Consider the following 21,449-nt stretch of genomic DNA (forward strand, 5'->3'; position numbering starts at 1 on the left):
ATATTATTCGCGGTGAGGCGGAGAGTGCTGATGTTATAAAATCCTAGTTTTCGCCAGCGAAGAATTTCTCTTTTCCCGTGAGGGTATAATGTTTTCTCCGAATCGAGATTGTCTCCTTTGTTTTTATTACTAGCCGACTTCCTTCAAAAAGGATGAGACTACAAATTCAGATGTTTATTTTTAATGTATTTTCCGTCATATATACAAAATTGTTATAGGATTTACAAAATTATTTTTTTTGTTCGAATTTAAATTTCACATAGATCTGATGAAGAGTTTAAGAGACGTACAAGCAACTCTTAAAGAAACAACAGCAAATCAACCGCGATTGTTAAATAAAATTACGCCGAAATCATATGAAGTACTGTAGTCGGTCGGTACATATTTAATTGGCTGCATAACCTGTGTCAGTAATATAACGTTTTGGATATTCATTCATCTGATTTTAACAGCGCGCCAAAAGTAACCTTACTCTTTTGACTGAGCATAAAAATTCCTACTAGGATAGCACAAGCAGGAGACAAAAAATATATCCCCTGACATGGGATATAATTAACGTGTCCACCTGCTTAAAGCACGGGAACATGGAATAGAAGAAGTTCACCCCCTTCTATTATTACACATATATTGTTGGATATTATTTACACTTGTGCGCCAGTGTTCTGAGAGTTGGTAAAGCTGTGTGTGAAGTTTTATCCTTTTCCTCTGGATATATTGTCTCCTGCCTATGCTAGCCGCGCAGAAGGTCATAATTACATCTCCCGATTATATCCACTGACAACAAGCAACCGCGAACTAGCAACCGCGAGGCACCGTAAGGATCTGTATCCCTACGTGGTCGATATACCGCGGACGCGTACGAAGCGCTTCGCATCTTCGTTTCTGATCCGCACCGCTAGGATCTGGAATGCCCTCCCAGCTTTCATCTTCCCCAGTGCCTACAATATGAGTACCTTCAAATCAAGAGTGAATAGGCATCTTCTAGGCAAGCGCGCTCCACCTTATGCTGCATCAGGTGTGATTGCAAACATTAAAAAAAAAAAAAAAAAGTACTGTAACGGTGAACAGGGAGAAGTCTATCCCTGTGAAAAATGTGTCCTACCCATGCTAGCCGCGCTAGTAAAGCAACGAGGAAATTTGAAGTAAACCTCTTGAGGTACAAATCGCCGAAGCCGTGGCCTAATGTGAATTGAACGAGCCCCCGGTGACCCATTTTCTCGTTTCCACGCCGTGTTTATTTTTCCAACCACCGGCGCAGCGGTGTTTCCGCTCTACGCGACGGCTTGATTCTACAATACGTTGTTTACTCCATGTAAAGTGGCTTCAAATCAGTTAACTTCTCTGATACAATTTTAGTAGTAATAGCGCTTTTTGTGACAGAGATCATCCGGGGAACTACTAACCATACCAGCCAGGCTTATCTCTTCCGCCAAGCAGCATTGCGGTGGTCTGAAGGCATTGATTGCCGGTGTAATAGCAGACGCATGATGTTAACAGAAGCGGTGATAGCACAGTGGATAGGACGTCGATTTCACCTTCGGCGGGGACGAATCCCAGCACGCACCTCTAAGTTTACTTAAATCAATTAAAATATCACTTGCTTCCACGGTGAAGGAAAACGACTGCATGCTTGAGAGTTCTCCGTAATGTTCCTAAAGGTGTGTGTATCTTAACAATTATTCATTGTGAAGTCAACATCGGCTGAGGATGCTCCGGTTTCGGAGCGAAACGTGCGTTGCGGGTACATTGTTGAAGATCTGTTTGGTGTGGAGAGGATTGAAGATATTATAAATTACACCATACAGATTCTCCTGCTTTTCGTGGAGTATAGCAAATTAAGCTTAATTTTCATAATACATGTGTGGAGTTAACCTAGACGCACTGGGTGGTGAACTACGGCCGTAACCTTTCTCACTGTGGGTGGGATACCCGTGTCGTGTAGTGGGCCGATAATGGGTTGACATGATGATGAGGTTTGATACCTACGTCTCAGGTTGATTGACTCATGCCAGCACCAGAATGTGTCTGTTGTATACAGAGTGTTAGTGATCTATTTATAGTAACAAAAAATTTACTTGTTCGAATCAGAAATGAGGGGACACTGAATAGAAACCTGTGTTACTGACAAAGCTTAGTAATGGGTGAGGCACAGGGCGCTGAGGATGGCCCGAGAAGACGGCGTGGCAGACCCCGTACCAGCATACGCAGCCGTTAGGTAGACTAGGTGGATAAAGATATCTGGAAACTTTCAATAAATCTGTACGGATCGCAGTTGGCAAACTGCATTCTTCAGACCGAAACTTGCCCTGGCTCACTACCAAATTATCCGCTTTAAAATTAACGTTTCCTCCAGAGCAAGGCGGGATTATGAATGTGCTGCAATATAACGCCGGTTCGTTGGGCCTCAATTAAGCAACAATTCTAAACGTATACGCCTATTTACCTTGAACCCCGAACCGTAACTCAGGTGCGGTGTGGTATTTATTAAAAGGTATTTTACCACACCTGCGTATTCGCTCGGTTATAAAATAATTTATTGGTTATTTGCTGACGTATTCGCAGCTAAGTCCGCTTGGAAATTTATGTTTCCCCATATTTCCGGAACCTGGAGTGTTTGAAAAAATGTTCTCGTAAAAGCTTCCTGCTATACCCACAATCAGAAAAGCTAGCTGGTAGTATGGTCGCGTCGGTCTGCGGCAGAATGGGACAAATTAGAAGGCATTCCAAGAAATTCTTGGACGCAACTGGAGCTTGTTTTCCAAATAAGATTAACAGACTGAGTAGGAGACAGGCAAGATACGCCATAGCGGCCATAACAGGACACTTTGGCACAGGGTCCATGCTGCTCAAAATGGGCATAATTGATGACCCTACATGTAGGGCCTGCAATGAGGACGTCGAGTGCATGGAGCATTTGCTTTGTGAATGCGACGGATTGGCTAGAAAGCGGTTGAACCTCTTGGGAATGGCCTATCCACAACCAGAGGATTACTGTGCCTCAAACCTAAAAGCTTCATTCAAACTCTTAGAGTGGATATTTGAAGCTATTTAGGGTGAGGGGATACAAGGACGGGGCGAGCACAAATGATCCTGTAGGGTCAAAGTGCATCCGCTGAAGTGGGTCTCATTACAAGATAGATAGATAGATGGACGCGTCGGTCACGTTTTTATTTTAACATATTCCATATTAAGATTGCGTCAGGGAGATCGTATGGATAATATCCAAAAAAAAAATCCCTGGCGCAATGTTAAGCGCTGTGGTCTTATTAGTCTGCATTTTCTCTTCCCAAATTTCACTCGTCTCGGGAATCACCACTGTGGTTGGGAGAGGTGGCCAAAAATATCGAGGTCATGAGGATGACAATATATTATAATATAATATAACAGATACGTCCGGGAGTATGTCTGTTGTTAAATTTGTGTGTTTCTTATGCTCAACTCGAACACTGCGAAGATCCTTGAGATCTCTTTCTCCTGCTCATGTTACAGATATAGGCATAGGATTTTTTTGTATGTTTGATTTTAAAAAGCTGCTCAGCTAAAACGATCTTGGCGATATTTTGCATATAAATAGCATGAATCCTTGAAAATAATCTGTGTAAACACAGATTGTTAGCGGGATTTCATAAAATATCATCCAACAATCGTTCCAATTAAATACATATTCATTTATTCAATGCTTTTATTATTATACACGACCTATTTTGAATTTTGATGACTTTTGCCGTACAGATATATAACATCAGAGTATATTTATAGGTGTTTCATAAACTTTATGAATACGCCTTATATGTAGATAATACTGCGGTAATTATGGCTTATTATTTTAGCTTAAGATTATTTTGAATTTTAAAGTACTGGTTAAAGTGTTGAGAAGCTAAGAGAAGTCCTTTTCTTCGAAATTCCAAAACTTCGAAAATAACCTTACATTTCTCGGTTGGTAGGTATGTACTCTTAAACCGTACTTGTCAGTTTTCTCGCGAGTAAAACGTTTGGGAAGGTTGAACGACCTCCAAATTGGTTTCCATTATTCAGGGACCGCCCATCCTGAAGTCGGGTTTAATTTACCGTATCCTTATACCTCTAGCAGTGAGTCTTGTTACTGCGTAGAATTTATTTAGTTATCGGGTAAATCCATTCTATTTATAATCCTATTTTTTAACCCCCGACGCAAAAACGACAGGGTTTTATAAGTTTGGTGTGTCTGTCCGTCGCTTCTTAGCTCGCGAACGGATGAACCGATTGTGTGTTTTTGTTTGAGAGGTGAATTAGTCGGGAGTGTTCTTAGCTATGTTTGATGAAAATCGGTCCAAAATGGCCGCCGCCATACAATCATCGATGCCCTAGATTGATGAGCAAAAGGGGAGTGATGGCTGGTAGGTAACCTAACGAATTAATCTTTTACCACATTATATTGTGACGGTGCTTTTTTAAATTTTGAAATTAAATATTGTAAACATATTTATCGAGGTGATATTTAGAATGTCCGCATGAGATTCCCTAAGTGTGACATCCGTATACAATCTTAATCGAATATCGAAATAATATTGCGTCGAGGTAAAATGGATTGTAATGATTATATATATATCCGACCCTTGATCCAATAACCAAGCGAGAGCTTCTTAAGATGTTGGTCGAAGCTTTTCGCGAGAAGACCATTGACTGAAACGACGATCGGAACAACAACGGTCGACTCAACATTCCACATGGCGGTTATCTCGTGAGCAAGGTCCAAGTATTTAGATACTTTTTCCTTTTCAGCTTTCACCAGATTATCGTTATTATTATTACATAATTTATTGCACACAAAAACAAAGTACAAAGAGAAACACAGAAAAAAATAAAGTAATAAAAAAACTAGTTTAGGTGTGCAAAGGCGGTCTTATCGCTATAGCGATCTCTCCCTTTGGCGAAAGTAGTTCTTATAATATAAGTAACGTGTTGGTGCGGCAATAAAAATTTATACCTAAATAAGAATATTGCAAGCTATAAAATTTAATACTAAACATATAATTATTAAATATAAAACATATTGTTCATATATATAATAATAATAAACTACATACTATAACGCTACATATAAAATAGATATGTTAGGTCCTGGGCTGCTTGCTTCCAGCGGCTCTCAGCGGCTCTTTCGATGTCATCTGTCCACCTCGCTAAGGCCCAAGCAACGTTTACTGGTGCGGGTTCGCCATTCCTTTTCATTTTATATTAGTACTAGCTGTTGCCCGCGACTTCGTCTGCGTTAGATTTTGTTTTTAAAGTATTCAGTATCGCTAAGCCTTAAATGATTATAGTAGTATATATATATATAAATTGTGACTGTCAATTAATTATAGACAAATAATTTGCAATTAAATAAAATTGCGACTATAAATAAAGATCTAAGCTAAAATCGGTTAAGTCGTTTAGGAGTCCATCGGGGACAAACATCGTGACTGGAGATTTATATATATTAAGATTTCAATGCTCGAAAAGAGTCGCAAGGTAAAATACTTTACTAGGGGTACAGATGTTACATGGAGGTTTCACTAACAATATTGCGAAAAGACTTCGCTAATAGTTTTAAGTGACAGTACAGTCTAGGCTGTGCATTACAGAAGGGCCTTGTTAACCCATGCAAATGCGCCGTGTATTTATGTTTAACTCGCTTTGAACGCATGTACAGCAATTTGTGAACTTCCTTCTAGGGCTGTCGACAATGCACACGTGGGACAATAGTGTAGTGGACGTGTACAATATTGTACGGATTTAGGGTTGTCACTATAAAAGTACGGTTGTTGAATACAAAACTTGTAGATTTTCGATTTGTATTAAAGTTATTTCACTTACACTTTAATCTATAATTTTTTTTTTCTGTCATTTATTGATTTCCATTTTTTTTAATTCTCAACAATTATTACAAAAACAAAAAACACTATTAAATATTTATAAAAAAAAAAGACAAAAAAAAAAAAAAAATTTTACTTTTTTAATAATAATTTATTTTTAAATGCTAAAACGACACGGAACCGGTGGGACCAAAGTTCTATGCAAATTAAGCTAAGGTCCTCGTATGAGCGATGCCAAAATAAGACAAGATAACATAGATAATATCGGTAATTTATTTTGAACTTCATTTACAAAGGAGTTTATCAGAATTTGCATAAGTTACAATTAACACTCGTAAAAGCTCGTCATACTACATCGACTTCTAATTTTGATGAAATTGTATGTATGTAGACTATTAGTAAGTAAAGAAATAACACCGTAATACATATATATATACAGGAGTTAGTTATTCAAGCAATTTTTATTATGTGCAAATTGATTAAAAACTATACCTACTTAAGGCACCCACGAAACATGAACATACCTAGTGTGGGTACCATCGGAAACATCGAATCTTAAAATATTATTTTGTTAATAAATATTTTTTAATTTTCATACGTATCTAAAATGAAAGTAAAAAAAACATATTTTTATAAATATAGTATTATGAAGTATATTGTCGAAATAAAGTGGATACAATACTTTAATAGAAAGTAAGTCGTGCGGGAACTGGCAGCCCTTAAACACACGAGTGTGTAATTTGTCATTGTTGCAAAAATATATGGTCGGTTGTAAGCACACGGTCTTAAAGCTTTTGTGTTTCGTCTAGCTTTCAAACTGAATTAAAGAGTCAAAATTATACTGTTGTAAAGGCACTTTAGATAGAACGGTGAGCCTGAGGTGAGGTGAGGTAAATCCTGGTTTCCTTATGAGGGGGAACGAGTTTGATCCTCGCCACGCAAATCTAACCTTTCGGAGTAATGAGCGTTCAAAATTTATCAGATCGTTGAAAAATAAATCAGTACATATATTACTTTATTTATTCAATCCCAAAGTAGTAATAAATTAAAGATTTGAAACTATGATTTTCGTTGTTAATCAAATCAACATTTCTTAAATTTAGTTCAACGGGTACATACTGGTCACTGACTGAGTCCCGTCGTGACCACGATACATGCAACTGGGTCTTAACTATTTATTTATTTATTTATGAATAAGACACAACACATAGAGATAAATGGGGCTAGATGGCGATGTTGTGTATTGTCGTAGTATATTTATAATTGTTCTATCATTTATTGATTTTCATTTTAATTTTTTTTTTATTCTTAACAATGCTTACAAAAATTAAAAAAACACTATTAAAAATTTATAAGAAAAAAAAAAACACCCTCCGCTTGCGGGGCTTTTGAATGCCCAAGCAACCGGCGGTCAAGGCTCCAGAGTGAGGAACCTCCTCACAATACGCGCCGTTTCAAGGACCTTCTATATCCGACCCTTGATCCAACAACCAAGCGAAAGCTTCTTAAGATGTTGGTCGAAGCTTTTCGCGAGAAGACCATTATTATTATTATTATTTATTATACGTGGAAGACCATCACTTGCAAATAGCCAAATTTCTTAGGCTCAAGGAATACGTCCTGCAAAGTTCACGCTTGTGTCAATTAACCTGAGGTGTTAGGTCTCATGTGCCAGTAGTAATATAATGAAGAAAATCTCCTGTATGAGTTATACAAAACTTGAGGATAGGCATTGTAAGAGTTATAAAGAGCCTACCCCTGAGTATTTATAACTCGTACTGGTGATTTTCTTCATTATATACCATCTGCATACCGTGTGCATAACCTCTATGCACGCTACTGCTGGCAACAACATTCTTCAGGCTGAAACACAACAATGCTTGTAGTAGTACTTCCCCGGACGAGCTCTGTAACAAAAAGCTCTACCGCTACTGTTTCGTTGTCAATATTAATGTGAACCATTATTCCTTTGTTACAGGTAAGCCGCGAGCCGAAGATATCACAATTGATCAATACCTTTAAACATGAGTACTGTAAGGTAAAATATTAAATTTAACTCTGTAGATGCGCTAGGGTAGAGCTATTCAACGGCTTCCCTAAGGTAAGCTCGAAACAGTTAAGGTAATCTCGAGTTGGTACAAGATAAAAGCGAGTGTTTTGCGAAAGTACATGATATACAATTATGATGACTGGGGTATCTTTGCGTCGTTTGAGTCTCACAACAAGACTGAAGTGTATCGTTAAACTAGCTGCGCCACGCGGTTTTACCCGCGCTGAATTAGTCTATCAACGTAATGGCAAAAAAATATAACAAGGTGTTGTACAGACTAATTCACCGCGGAAAGTGAAGGAAGGAAGATATTTATTATATTTGTAAAAATAAGAATGATCCTGTAAAATGTGTTAAACTCCGTCCTTTCAACAAAAAAAATAAGAAAAAATTAGGTCAATTAGTTCGTTTTGTTATGACGTAAATGAAGGTCGATTTTTCATTTTTACCTATGGGAATTTGAATTTTTACAGTACCAATGGTAACTTAGTTACCAACATGGTAATTTAAAAAAATTGGGTATCAACGGTGTTTTAATTTCACACGTAATAAATGTGCTTTTAACTCCCGACGCAAAAATGACGGGACAAAACGGATTGACTAGTGGAGTAGGTACTATTCACAATGTCAATTTCGAATCCAAGATGGCCGCTGCCACACGATGTCGGATCATCCATATTTTTTACAACTACCTCATTATTGGTATTAAATGCAAAGGCTTTTTAGACTGAATAGGTATGACAAATTTCAAATCGAAGATTTTTTCCACTACTCCTTTGTTATGGGTATCGAATGTAAGGGTTTGACTAGTTGAATAATGTAAACTATATTGAAAAAAAATTTTAATTTTAATATTTATTTTTACTTATGACAGCCGGTTGGCGCAGTGGGCAGCGACCCTGCTTTCCCTGAGTCCAAAGCCGTGGGTTCGATTCCCACAACTGGAAAGTGTTTGTGTGATGAACATGGATGTTTTTCAGTGTCTGGGTGTTTATCTGTGTATTATAAGTATTTATGTGTATTATATTCATTAAAATATTCATCAGCTATCTTAGCACCGATAACACAAGCTTCGCTTACTTTGGGGCTAGATGGCGATGTGTCTATTGTCGTAGTATATATAGTATAGTATACTTCTAGTTAAAGGACACGCGTTTAAGCTAACCATTTGGTATATGACTAACATTATTTGTAGGTGTCACGTTTTCACATTGTTTAAACTTCGGCATTGTTAGTTCCAAAATAACCGTAGCAGCAATAGCAGTTTACCTTATTTTTTCATTATAACCTAGTAGAGGCTCGCATATTTCACGCCCGCAGGAGTAAGCATTACAAGCTTCATTGGCCCCGGGCTTATTTTAGCGTCCCGGTCCGCCCCCGTCCGCCCTCGTCCGCCCCCGAGGCTCGGATGCCAGTGCTGCATCGCGCGTCGATATATCGATACATAATACTGTGTCAATCGCGTTACTAATTAACACATTTAAATAAACGATAGTACAAAATCTTACAGGGTAAAATTTTATACGAAGATGTTAATGGCCTGACTCCGGTGGCCTTATTTACTAACGTAGTTTTTTTAATTGTTCGAGCCACAACGAGGTGGACGGATTACATCGAGCGAGTCGCTGGGAGCCGCTGGGAACAAGCGGCCCAGTGTCGTGGATTTTGAAACTCCCTACAAAAGAGCTACGCCCAGCAGTGGACGTCAATCGGTTGAAGTGCTGATGATGATATTAAGACCTTTTCCGCCACCAGTATTACTATGTTCTGGCCTGAAGGGAGTGGTTGCCGGTGTAACAAAACCCCTACGCTTTAAAAATTGGATATAAGTAGGCGTTACTTTTCGGAATTCCACGACATATTATAAAAATTTGCTATACTCCGCGAAAAGCAGGAGAATCTGTATGGTGTAATTTATAATTTCTTCAATCTAAGGTCTTAAAAATTATTCATTGTAACGTCAACATCTCCTGAGGATGCTCCGGTTTCGGAGCGAAGCGTGCGTAGATGGTATATTGCCGAGGATCTGTTACGTGTGGAGTAAAGGGATTGAAGAAATTATAAATTACACCATACAGGTTCTGTTGCTTTTGACGGAGTATAGCAAATTAGGCTTAATTTTCATAATACCCTACGCTTTAGGTTGATGGCCTAATAGCGGCACTTTGTAGGTCGTGTTTCTTGCTTGCCTGTAGTGTTGCTCTGATTATATGCGACGGTTTTCCAGTTACCATGAGGTTGGGCCGTCAATTATTACTACGGAAAAAATTATAAAATAAGATTTCGAAATGCGGTACTCGGAGCCCATAGAAGTAACCGGTGGGTGAATTATTAAAAAAAATTGTTACGCAGTATTTTTCACTCTCTTACGCATTAGTAAGGTGCTGTCAGTTGAAATGTGACAAACCGCTTCATAACTACAAGGTTTCTACACGGCATCGTACGTTTTTTTCGTAAAATGGTAACTAGCCATGGAGTGAGACTCTTTTCAAAGGAGAAAGGACAAAATATTCGGTTACAGCGTAATCAACTCTCAAAGATAATATACGTGTAATAATCAACGGTGATAGCACGCATAGGAGCTCGACTTTAGTTTCGGGGAACCGAGTTCGAATCCCAGGACGCACCTCAAACTTTTCTGTTACCCTCTGTAAGTTGTGTACGTTTCAAGTAATTAAAATATCACTTGCTTCAACATTGAAGGAAAACATAGTGAGGAAACCTGCATGCCTGAGAGTTTACATAAAGTCCACCAATTCGCACTGGGCCACCGTCGTGGACTACTCTGTAGTGCTGTGGCTGGTAACGGTTTGATGATGATGACGAATTATAAACGCTGGTGAACTTCTCCAGTCTCCTAATTCCTGTTGTCGCGCTTTGGCAGGATCGCTGGATATAATAGGAGATATCACTTTTGTCTCCTGCCCGTGCCAGCCGTGCTGAAGCAATTCCGACGTTACGCCACATTTATTAATAACGCCCGCAGTGTATTGATGATATTATGACAAGCTACTGAACTGAGGCACGTAACAAACAATGCCTCTCAAGAAAGGCTCTCGGCCGATCAAACGCTTGAGCGGTTATCTGACATCGGCAGAGTCTTTGATACACCATGATCGCGTCTTTTGAGAGCTTGCATATATTATCTTTATCATTACATGGTATAAATCAAAGTCGCTCTCGCTATTTGTACGCTTAGATCTTTTAGACTTTGCAATGGATTTTATTTAAGAAGGATTAATATGTAGTAATCATTCATATACCAAGAAGAACCAAAGTTACCGACATAGCTCAACGAGTCGCGAAGCTTAAGTGGCAATGGGCCGGGCACATAGTTCGGAGAAAGGATGGACGTTGGGGTCCCAAGGTGCTGGAATGGCAGCCCCGTACTGGTAAGCGCAGCGTTGGTCGACCCCCAACGAGGTGGACAGACGACATTAAGCGCGTCGCAGGTAGCCGTTGGATCCAAGCGGCTCAGAATCGTGGAACTTGGAACTCCCTACAAAAGACCTATGTCCAGCAGTGGACGTCTATCGGTTGATGTGATGATGATGAATCATTCATATTATTGCAGGGAACATCAAAGAAATTCAAATATTTGTAATGTTATGTCGTAACAAACATATTATCAAGACTTTACATAATATACAAAAAAGTCGCTCTCACTGTTTGTACGCTTACCTCTTTTAAATGTCGCAAAGGACTTCAATGCGAATTTCATCAATAGTTATAGTGATTCAAGAGAAATGTTTAAATATTTATTAATAATGAATGAATTATTATGAATGAATGAATTATTTTTAAAACAGAAAAAATACAATGAAATTCAAAGATTTGTAATGTGATGTCGTAACAAACATATAATCAAGACTATAGGAAAACGAAACCTATCGTCTTAACAAATCTGCAATTATCCTGTATAAACAGACGCGTTGGGCCGCGCGTGTTTTTTTATTTTTTTTAATCTTTATTTAATAGGCCGATGATAAAAAACCACAATGACATTCCTATTGAATTGTTCTGAATCCAGGCAGTTTTTATAATACATTACTGCAGCGATCAGCATAATAGGTATTGATGGACGAACGGGTAAATGAGGGCCTACGGCGAAGCCACATGCATAAGTCAAAGTGCAATGCCTAATTGTGGCCAAGGCAAGTATAGTATTTTTCTCTTAAAATAGTATAGTATTCCGCTTATTTGAAACTAAGTAGAACCTTACACAAACTTTGTGTTAAAAAACTAGCTGTCCCGGCGAACTTCGTACCGCGAATTTTTTTTTTTTATGGATGTTATATTTTAATCATTATTATCCTATTCCGGTCTAAGAGAAATCCAAAAATCAAATATAAAAATTGGTCCAGCCGTTCTTGAGTTATGGTGTAACTAACATAACTTTCTTTTATATAGATTCAATTGTCGAATGTACATATTTTGAAATTTAAAGTGGACTCTATCGATAAACATCTTTCAATTTGTAAGCCAGTTCGATATTTAAATAAAACCCTTAATATATTACCTTGGTTGCCATGTTTCGGAGTAAAAGATCGTCGTTCCATTTTTAAATTAGGTACACGCCAGATATGAGTTTACTATGAATTTATTTGCCCGCGAAACCACGACTTTTGTCGGCCAGTACCTATAGCGATTTCAATTTATCTCGTAGAAGGTTGTCAAAATAATGCTCAAACTTCCAATTATGATTGAGAAAATGACTTTGAATGTTTTGTTTAGCAATAATCCTAAGCAAAATGCCCTGGTTGGTTTTCCTAGTGGTACTTTAATTGGAGAGGTTGAGGGTTTGATCGGTTTCGGTTCGTTTGGGACGAAAATTGCTTGGTTATTAGGGTTGGCAAATATCAATTCCGACCCGGGTGTCTGAAAATCAGGAGTCCAATTTAACACGCGCGTTCACTAGACGGGGCGTTGTAAAAGGAGACATGAGCACAAAGGAGTTTTAAAGTGTGTCTAACTCTAAAGTCACTCAGTTTTCCCGATAGGCTGGCGCGTCTCTTCGCTTTCAGCTTCTATTTATTTTCTAGATACCAGTTTTTTTATGCACAGCTATACTTAGGAAAATACCTTATTATTCATTAGTTGTGGTCAATATTGCTTTGTTACGGTCTGACGAGCACGGTTGACGGTGTGTTTGCAGGCACATGAGCAAAGTTAGTAGTCCACCTAACCGCACTGGGCCAGCGTGGTGGACTGCGGCCTTAACCCCCTTCTCATTGTCGGAGGAGACCCGTGCCCCGTGGTGGGTCGGTAATGGGTTGATGCGATGATAGTATTTACACAAACTTGTTATTTACTTTTCAGTTGGTACAACATTTTTGTCGAAAAGTTGGTTTTTTTTTTTGAAAAATTTCTATTTGCATCTGTGGAAAATAAATAATGATTAGATGATTTTCTTAATGATACCGCTTGCATTCGCTCCGCTTTACATAAGATATTAACATAAGATAAAAAAAATCCTAATATGTTGACGTTGGATAAGAGCAACTGCTGTCTTGCCTTCTTTTCGATACTATTTTGTATTAATGTTTCAAAAGTGCTTTAGGTAAATAAAGTAGACAGACTTTTTAAAGTTGTGTCTGTCGACCATTGGTTTGATATGTTACGTATGTCAATATTCTTGGGGCCTCTCCCAAGGGGAGGGTTTGCCCTAAATTACCACGCCAGGCAAATGGGTTGGTGATCGCAGTAGATGGTAATAGTTGCACAGACAACGCTGCTGTCATTTCTCTCTTATATTCCATTAGTCAAAGCGGTGATAGCGCATTGGATTGAAGGGCAACTTAACTTTCGGGCAGCCGAGTTTGAATCCCAGCACGCACCTCTTAACTTTTCTAAGGTTATACGCACATAGCGTATTAAGTAATTAAAATATCACTTGTTTCAACGGTGAAGGAATACATCGCGCGGAAACCTGCATGCCTGAGAGTTCTACGTAATGTTCTCAAAGGTGTGTCGAGTCCACCAATACGCACGGGGCCAGCGTGGTGGGCCTTTACGCCTTCTCATTGTGGGAGGAGACCCGTGCTCTGTAGTGGGCCGGTAATGTGATGATGATGATTTCATTAGTCGCGTCGTACGACATATAGAGGATAGAGGAGGGGTGGTGACAACTGTATTATGGTCTGCCGTCACCATACGGCATACGGCGATAAGCTCATTCATTGCTCTTGACTAATTCATTCGACGATATATCGATGATAATATGTCATGGACGTGTGACGTTAGCTCGCTTTCTATGACGCTAATGGGGGCCCCGTTTATTTATAAAACCATATCGATTCTCGATTCCGTTAGTGGCCGGCGAATTAGTGGTCGCGTGCTCTTGTGCTTTTGTTTGAACATCTGTAAATTGATGATTGTTGAAATCGATTTTTTTTGTTACGGAAAACCTATAATAGAAACAGGCGACTAGCTACTTTGTGGAAGTTTATATGCTGCTAGCTGGCCTTGGCTTCTCCGTGGCCTTCGTCCGTGTTTATTACAGTTCTTTACAAATCCCTCGGGAACCGTTTGTTTGTTTTCTTGGGATTAAAAGGTAGCCCTTATTATTCTCCGTCGTTGCAACTAATTCTATGCCAAAAATCGGGTAGATCAGTTAGGGCCTGTAGGAAGGAAAAACAAACAAACATACTTTAGCATATATAATATTAAAAGTAAGCAATTATAACCCGCAACGAACGGACAATTTCTGTATAACGTTATCTATAATATAACATAATTTTTCTTTCAAAACACGGGTATAATCGTAAGATGTTGAAATTCCTATCATGATATTAATCCTTATCCAAATAAATAGTTGTATAAATATTAATATTTATTATATACCTGCAAAGTCCTTTTTAAATTATTCAAATTGAACCTATCGCTCAGAAGTTGCGACGGGTATAGAAACGCAAAGAGCAAGAAAAATGCAGCGGGCCGCCCGCGAATAACGTTGTTTGGAAATAAAACTGGACCTGGTAGGTAGCTCTGCAATTCGTTTCAAGATTTTTTTAAGATATTAAATATTGAATAACCGATTCAGTGCAAACGAAGTTGCGCGGGTCAGCAAATTTATAATATAACATATGACGCCAAATTGTAACATATAGACTAATATTTGTCCGGAAAAAAAAATCATGTGTCCCGTGCGATTTCTGAAAACTTGAATTTTACGACGAATGGGAAGCGCAGCGTTGGTAGACCCCGTAGTGGTGGACGGACGTCATCAAGCGAGTCGCAGGTAGCAGTAACTGTACCCAGGCGGCATAAGAAAGTGGTATTTGGAACTCACTACAAAAGACCTGTGTCCAGTTGACACTATGATTATAATTTACTGTGGGTAATGAATACTTTAGCTCTTCTCAAGATGCAAGCAGTGATAATGAACACCATAAACTGTGATGATATTATAGATGATTTCGCTAAGAAAAAGTCCTGTAAAAAAATCAATTCCTGTTTCTTTTTACGCTCTTTCTTAATAACCAATTCATTAGTTTATGTAACTTTAGTGTCTTCCTTACTACATATAATAATTTCATCATTTTAGATACGGTCATGAGGCGGCAGTAATAAAGTGACGGGGCGCAGCTAGTGTAAAATAACGCTTAAGACCTTGAAAACAAATTGTTTATCCGTCATAACATTACACAATTGTTATTTAAGAACTATCTGCGTAATCAATTTTATAGAGAGTGTGCAACTAACTTATATAGGTAGGTATAATGCTTAAACAATGGCAATAAAATATTAAACCGTGTCAATTATTATTTCTTATCTCACGGCCCGATTACAGCACGTATCTGTGACATGTCATGAGTACAGACGCTGGTATGACTTTATTGAATTTCATAATCATAGAGTAGTTTAGTAGATGTAGTATCGGATAAAACTGACAAGTCTTTTTTTTTATTTTATATTTATTTTCTCCATTTTTATGTCTCGTTATGTGCGAAAAATTATCAAGTCAGTATTAACCTTTACCCAAAGTAAAGGTTGATACTGTCTCAATTGCACTCTAATATTTATAAAGTGGAGATGTGTCTGTGTGATGTTTTCTATTGTAAAATTTCAATGCCTTTGAATAGTGAAAATTTTGAGAGGTACCATAATATATAAACAACTTTTTTTATTTGTGTCTCTATAAAAAAAGAAAATGCGACTTCCAACCAAACCATCTGTGACCCGCAGTTTTTCCATGCCTTGGAACATTAAATCCTCACATGTTAAGAGTTTTCCAATATTAGGTTCAAACAACAAGTAAATTTACTAACAATAGATAAATATAACGCTTTTTGTAAACTGTCTTAAATTATTACAATAGGTACCAAAGTTTTCCTTTCCTTTAAGGTTCTTCTTCTACTTAAGGTGCCGACTCCGACTAGTGAAAGTTGTCCGTCAATTTTTGTTAATTCTCCTTTTCTCTCGCAGGGCTAAACAGCTGGGAGGCACTCGGGATCCCAGTCCACTCTCTAATGTTGCGCAACCAAGACTTCTTCTTGCAACCGATGAGTCTCTCTCCAGCAACTTTGCCCATCATTATGTGTGTATCTGTCATGCCGAAGCACATGCCCTATATAAGCAACTCTTTTCTTTTTGACGGTCTTCCAAAGTTCGCGCTGACAACACACTCGTCGCAAGACTTCCTCATTGGTAGGTTGGGAGGATTTGGCCAGCAACATTTTTTTCAAGACTAGTTATCACGGACAACGCCTTGCCGCCAAGCGATGAAGCATTTTGGATACCATGTAGAAACCGACTAGGGGTGTGCATCGTCACCTACCAAGAGCCGTTAGTCGAGAGATAATTTGTAGTAAAAAAAAAAGCATAGATAATCTGAAATGTCTTCTTTTCTTTCTTTGCCAGCAAGTTTTCTCTACCTTTGCCGCATACCTTATCGACTGATTCTACATATTATTAGATAGTTGTAGTTATTGCTATCTCAAACATGAGTATTGTGTGTGTTTTCTTAGTTCGATGTAGTGAGCACAGTCGCTATTATGATAGTGTTTCGTGTCATCAGTACGGACGCTCTGTTGATTGGTGTTGAAGTTTATCGAGCTGACATCTGTGTTGAACGTTGGCTTTTGTGTTTTGTGATACTTAATAATTAGTGTTATCGATTATTTATTAATATGAGCCAATTCAGTAAGAAAAACATAACACAGTGTATTTTTTTGTTGATGTGTGGCTTCGGTTTAAAATTGTGTAACGCGATGTGTTTTTTTTTTTTAATATTTTCTATTACTATTTCGATTATTCGACGATTACAAAAACTGCTTGACTTTGTGAATTTTCTGTTTAGTTAAATGTTCATCTTCTACTCTGGGCATCCTTTGCAGTTGCTTTTTTTATTTAAAACTATTCATCGAAATTAATCTCGCTGGTTTAGAAACTTCCAAAGTGTTTCAAATTTTCAACCCGGATTTTAACCTCTTGATTGATATCCAAAATAAAAACTGACTCTCTTTCTATATAATTACGAGGCACGTGGACAAGACCAATTTTATAACCCCGGGTATTAGTGTTTTAATAATGGTTTGAGACAAAAAAAAAACCAATACCCAGGTATTTTAAGCCCGATCTGATTAGAGCATTTTGCCATATTTATAAATACTCCTATACAATCTAAAAATACTTTAATATAGTTTACAACAATAATTGTTTTGATTAAAATTAATTAATTAACTAATCTCTAGTCATGGCAACATTAATTTCAACAACCTTTTATTATACAAATTAAGCAAAGCGGAGGAGTGAGTGGCTTCTAATTAAATTCTCATAATTCTAAAGGAGTAGTTAATTACTGTCGTTCCGAAGCCGGGGAGTTTGTAATTACGTCGCAATTAAAATTGTATATTTCGTATCACCTAAACAGAATGCTGAATAGAAACTTCAGACAAATTTTCCTAATATAACGTATTAATATTTACCCGTGCCAGCTGTGATTTTGTACTCCGGTTTACTAAGATTTAATTGGTATCGAAAAAACGCCATCTTGTGACAGTACGGTTCCCAAGTATTTTAACTAGATGTCGCCATTTCAATACCATATCATCATGTCAACCCATTACCGGCCCACTGCAGAGCACTGGTCTCACTCCTCCCACAATAACAAGGGGTTAAGGGGTTAGTGTAGATTGGTGGACCAATACCAAAAAAAAAACGTCGTTAATCAATGCCATATAAAACGTAGTTAGCTTTCGGTAGAGAATCTCACACTAGGCACTCTCGGCTCAGAGACATTTATTTCTGAAAAAGAACAAAATAGTTCACTTACATCGAGAATACAATAATATTTAAAAATTAGTAGATACTCTCTGTACTGAAGTGCCGTGCGGTGACCAGAATACAGTTGTCACCACCACGCCTCTTCCCGGGGGTCTCGTACGAGGCGACTTACGGAATTAAACGGAGAACGGACATCAGCGTCCTCTGTGGTATTACTAGCATGTACTGCGAGTACCGTCTTGCCAGTGTGGTGATTATGGGAGGCAGGAGCAATTTGGGAATTTATAATTTCTAAATTATATCTGATGTCTGGTCTGGTGTGAGGCTTTGGGAGTGGCTAGTTACCCACCGGCAAAGACGTGCCGCTAAGCGATTTATTGTTCCGGTGCTATGTCGCGTAGAAAACGATTAGGGGTATTACTACCGTACTCCCTAATAGGTTTGCCCGCTACGATCTGACTGCATCATCACTTAGGTAAGATTCCAGTCGAGGTAGCCCTTGTGTAAAATAAAAAGAAAATCGCAATAGGTTCAGACTCGCGCTAAAAAGCAGCCAAACTAACTACTCTTTGTAATGGTTCGTAAAAACCGGAACAACACCTAAGCCTTGGGGTGATATTAATAATAATAATAATAATAATAAATATACCACGACAATACACACATCGCCATCTAGCCTAAGTAAGCGTAGCTTGTGTTATGGGTACTAAGATGGCTCATGAACATTTTTATGAATAATATACATAAATACTTATAATATACATATAAACATCCAGACACTGAAAAACATTCATGCTTATCACACAAACGTTTTCCAGTAGTGGGAATCCAACCCACGGCCTTGGACTCAGAAAGCAGGGTCGCTGCAAACTGCGCCAATCACAGCGCAGGACGGAAATTTGTAGGGCGTGTTTTTGTTTGCATGCATAGAGGGTATGCACAGGGTATGCAGATGATACTAAATGAAGAAAATATCCAGTACGAGTTATAAATACATAATACTTAGGGGTAGGCTTTTTATACATTTCTTTACTCTTACAATGCCTATCATTAAGTTTTTTATTTACTCTTACTGAAGATTTTCTATATTTTATATCATCTGCATATCCTGTGCATACATGGGTATGTACCCGCTATGCACGCCACTGCATCTATCTAATAAATAATGAACACTATGCCTATAACCAGTATATAAATAGGACATAACTTTTTAAATTATAAATCAATCAATAATACCTACTTTGAAATTAAAAATTCACGTTAACTTGAATCTGCTGCGGGATCCAAGTGCTGAGTGAAATTTTCGGAATCTGTACAAGCGTCAATCGAGGCTTGTTACTAATTACTAGCTGTCAGGCTAGCGGGGTGTCAGTGTCGAGTGCGATCTAGTGGACTGTCAAAATAAATCCCCAAACGATGCGTCACCGAGTCCTACCCTTGTTGGCGCCAGTGTTTCTGTCAAAATTGTGGAGGAGGCGACGGACTAAAGCCATTCAAATGCTGCATGGGGTATGATATAAATTTATGTGGCCCCCAAGTTATTCAGTTTTTTTTTAAAGTGTTTTTGCATATAAATGCATGCATGCCTTTTTGATACTTATGAAGGTCAAATTCTGTACATTGAAAGTATTTTTCCTTTTTTATTAACGATACGCTTCCCGGAGTCTCAAGCATAAGTCATACGTGATTATCAATGTATACGTGATTGAAGTTTCAAAAAAAAATGGATTGATGTGCCAAGAGCATCTTTATATTATTCGCACATAGGTACTTAGTCGTTTGTTAAAATATGTTGAAAGAAGTTGCATCGCTTTCTTTGCGATTTTTACTTATTATCTGAAAGTTGAACAGTTTGTTTGTATTTTATCTGAAACTACCATTCAATTGAAAAATAAAATGGGTTACGTAGCTGATTTTATTGAGAAGTTTTTGAGCTAATAAAACCACGGGCCACAGCTAATATTGAAATATTATGTTAAAATTAAACTTTTGTTTTTCAATTTCACATTAATTACCCAAATTGTGCTTGTATTTTCCTTGAGAAGGTGTCCAGGCAAAATAGGCTACAGAGAAATTGCGGAATTTTCCGTTTTCTCAATAATTTCCAATATACAAAAGGCAGCGGCATTTCTTTTTATTTATCAGAGATAAAACGAGTTTAGAGACCGGCCTCCTTTAGCTTTCTTTGAATATTTAATCTTGTTGAAGATTGGCAACCTTGTATTGCCGCTGTTTTGTATTCTTTACCCTATATTTTATGTTGTTGTAACGAGAAATTTATTTCAACAAACAACCATATTTAAACAAATCAGCCTATGTTTTTAAGCGAAACTACCTTAATCTGTATACAGGATATATAACCGTCACTTGGATAATTTTTTTTATTTTTTTTATTATATTAATAGCACGCAAACGAGCAAGTGGGTCACCTGGTGTAAAGTGATTTGGAAGGAGGAATTTGTTTTAAGGAATTTGTTTATCCGCCCCTTGAATAACCGTAGATTGTATTTTTGAGGAAACACATCTGATGGGAGATTGTTCCACAATTTGCAAGTAGAACAATGATCACGGTCGAAATGATCTGGTATTTCGAATAGTAGAAGAATACCGGGCATCCAGATGATGAGGGTGGAATTTATTTCTACCCTCATCATGAAATATCAGTGTTAATAAAAAAATAACCAATTTATTAGTATTTTATCACAGTATCGCAATAAATATTATATTTTTGACATTATTTACTATTAAGAAAATTATACTGAACCGTGTCAGTGGTATAATAGTCAGAAATAGGGTCTAGAGTAACATAATATCTTTTTCGCGGTTTTTAAACAACTCATAGTTGTTTAAACTTTTGAGCAGCATTCAACGCAAGTGTCTAACCAAAGTCTTATGCCCGTTTTCACTAAAGAGGAACAAAACAATGCCTAAATAAGTAAAGGCTAATCCAAGGAGATTCCTAGGCATAGGTACATCATTGTTCACCAATATTTATAATTATCACCTAAGAGTTGGTGAAACGGGCATTAGTTCCCTATTTCCCATCTCTTTTCAATGGTCATTATTAGGTTCATAGCTTAACTTAACTTCCGTGTTCCTATTGCCCTACAAAACAATCGTGTAAACTTATAAATTCAAATTCTTTTATTTGCATAAAAAATTGTAGGTATACATTTATTTATTTATTTATTCCCATCTTACATTTTTGTCGTTACAGGAAAAAGTTATCCTAATACGACAATGCAGCATGTTATGTAAATTTTAATAATATATATAACTATAGTGTATATGATTAAATCCAAATCGCTATACATGTTAGTAGTTAGTCATAATATATG

The 21,449-nt window shown here is 37.6% G+C and overlaps 1 protein-coding gene across 16 annotated transcripts in view; it reads left to right on the forward strand.

The window, feature by feature from the left end:
* The window catches only part of LOC120634887 (serine/threonine-protein kinase MARK2-like), a 245,923-nt gene that overhangs the window by 173,275 nt on the left and 51,199 nt on the right, over positions 1-21,449 (forward strand). The window lies entirely within an intron of this gene.

This window comes from Pararge aegeria, chromosome 25 (genome assembly GCF_905163445.1).
Source record: "Pararge aegeria chromosome 25, ilParAegt1.1, whole genome shotgun sequence".
Classification (NCBI taxonomy): Eukaryota; Metazoa; Arthropoda; class Insecta; order Lepidoptera; family Nymphalidae; genus Pararge; species Pararge aegeria.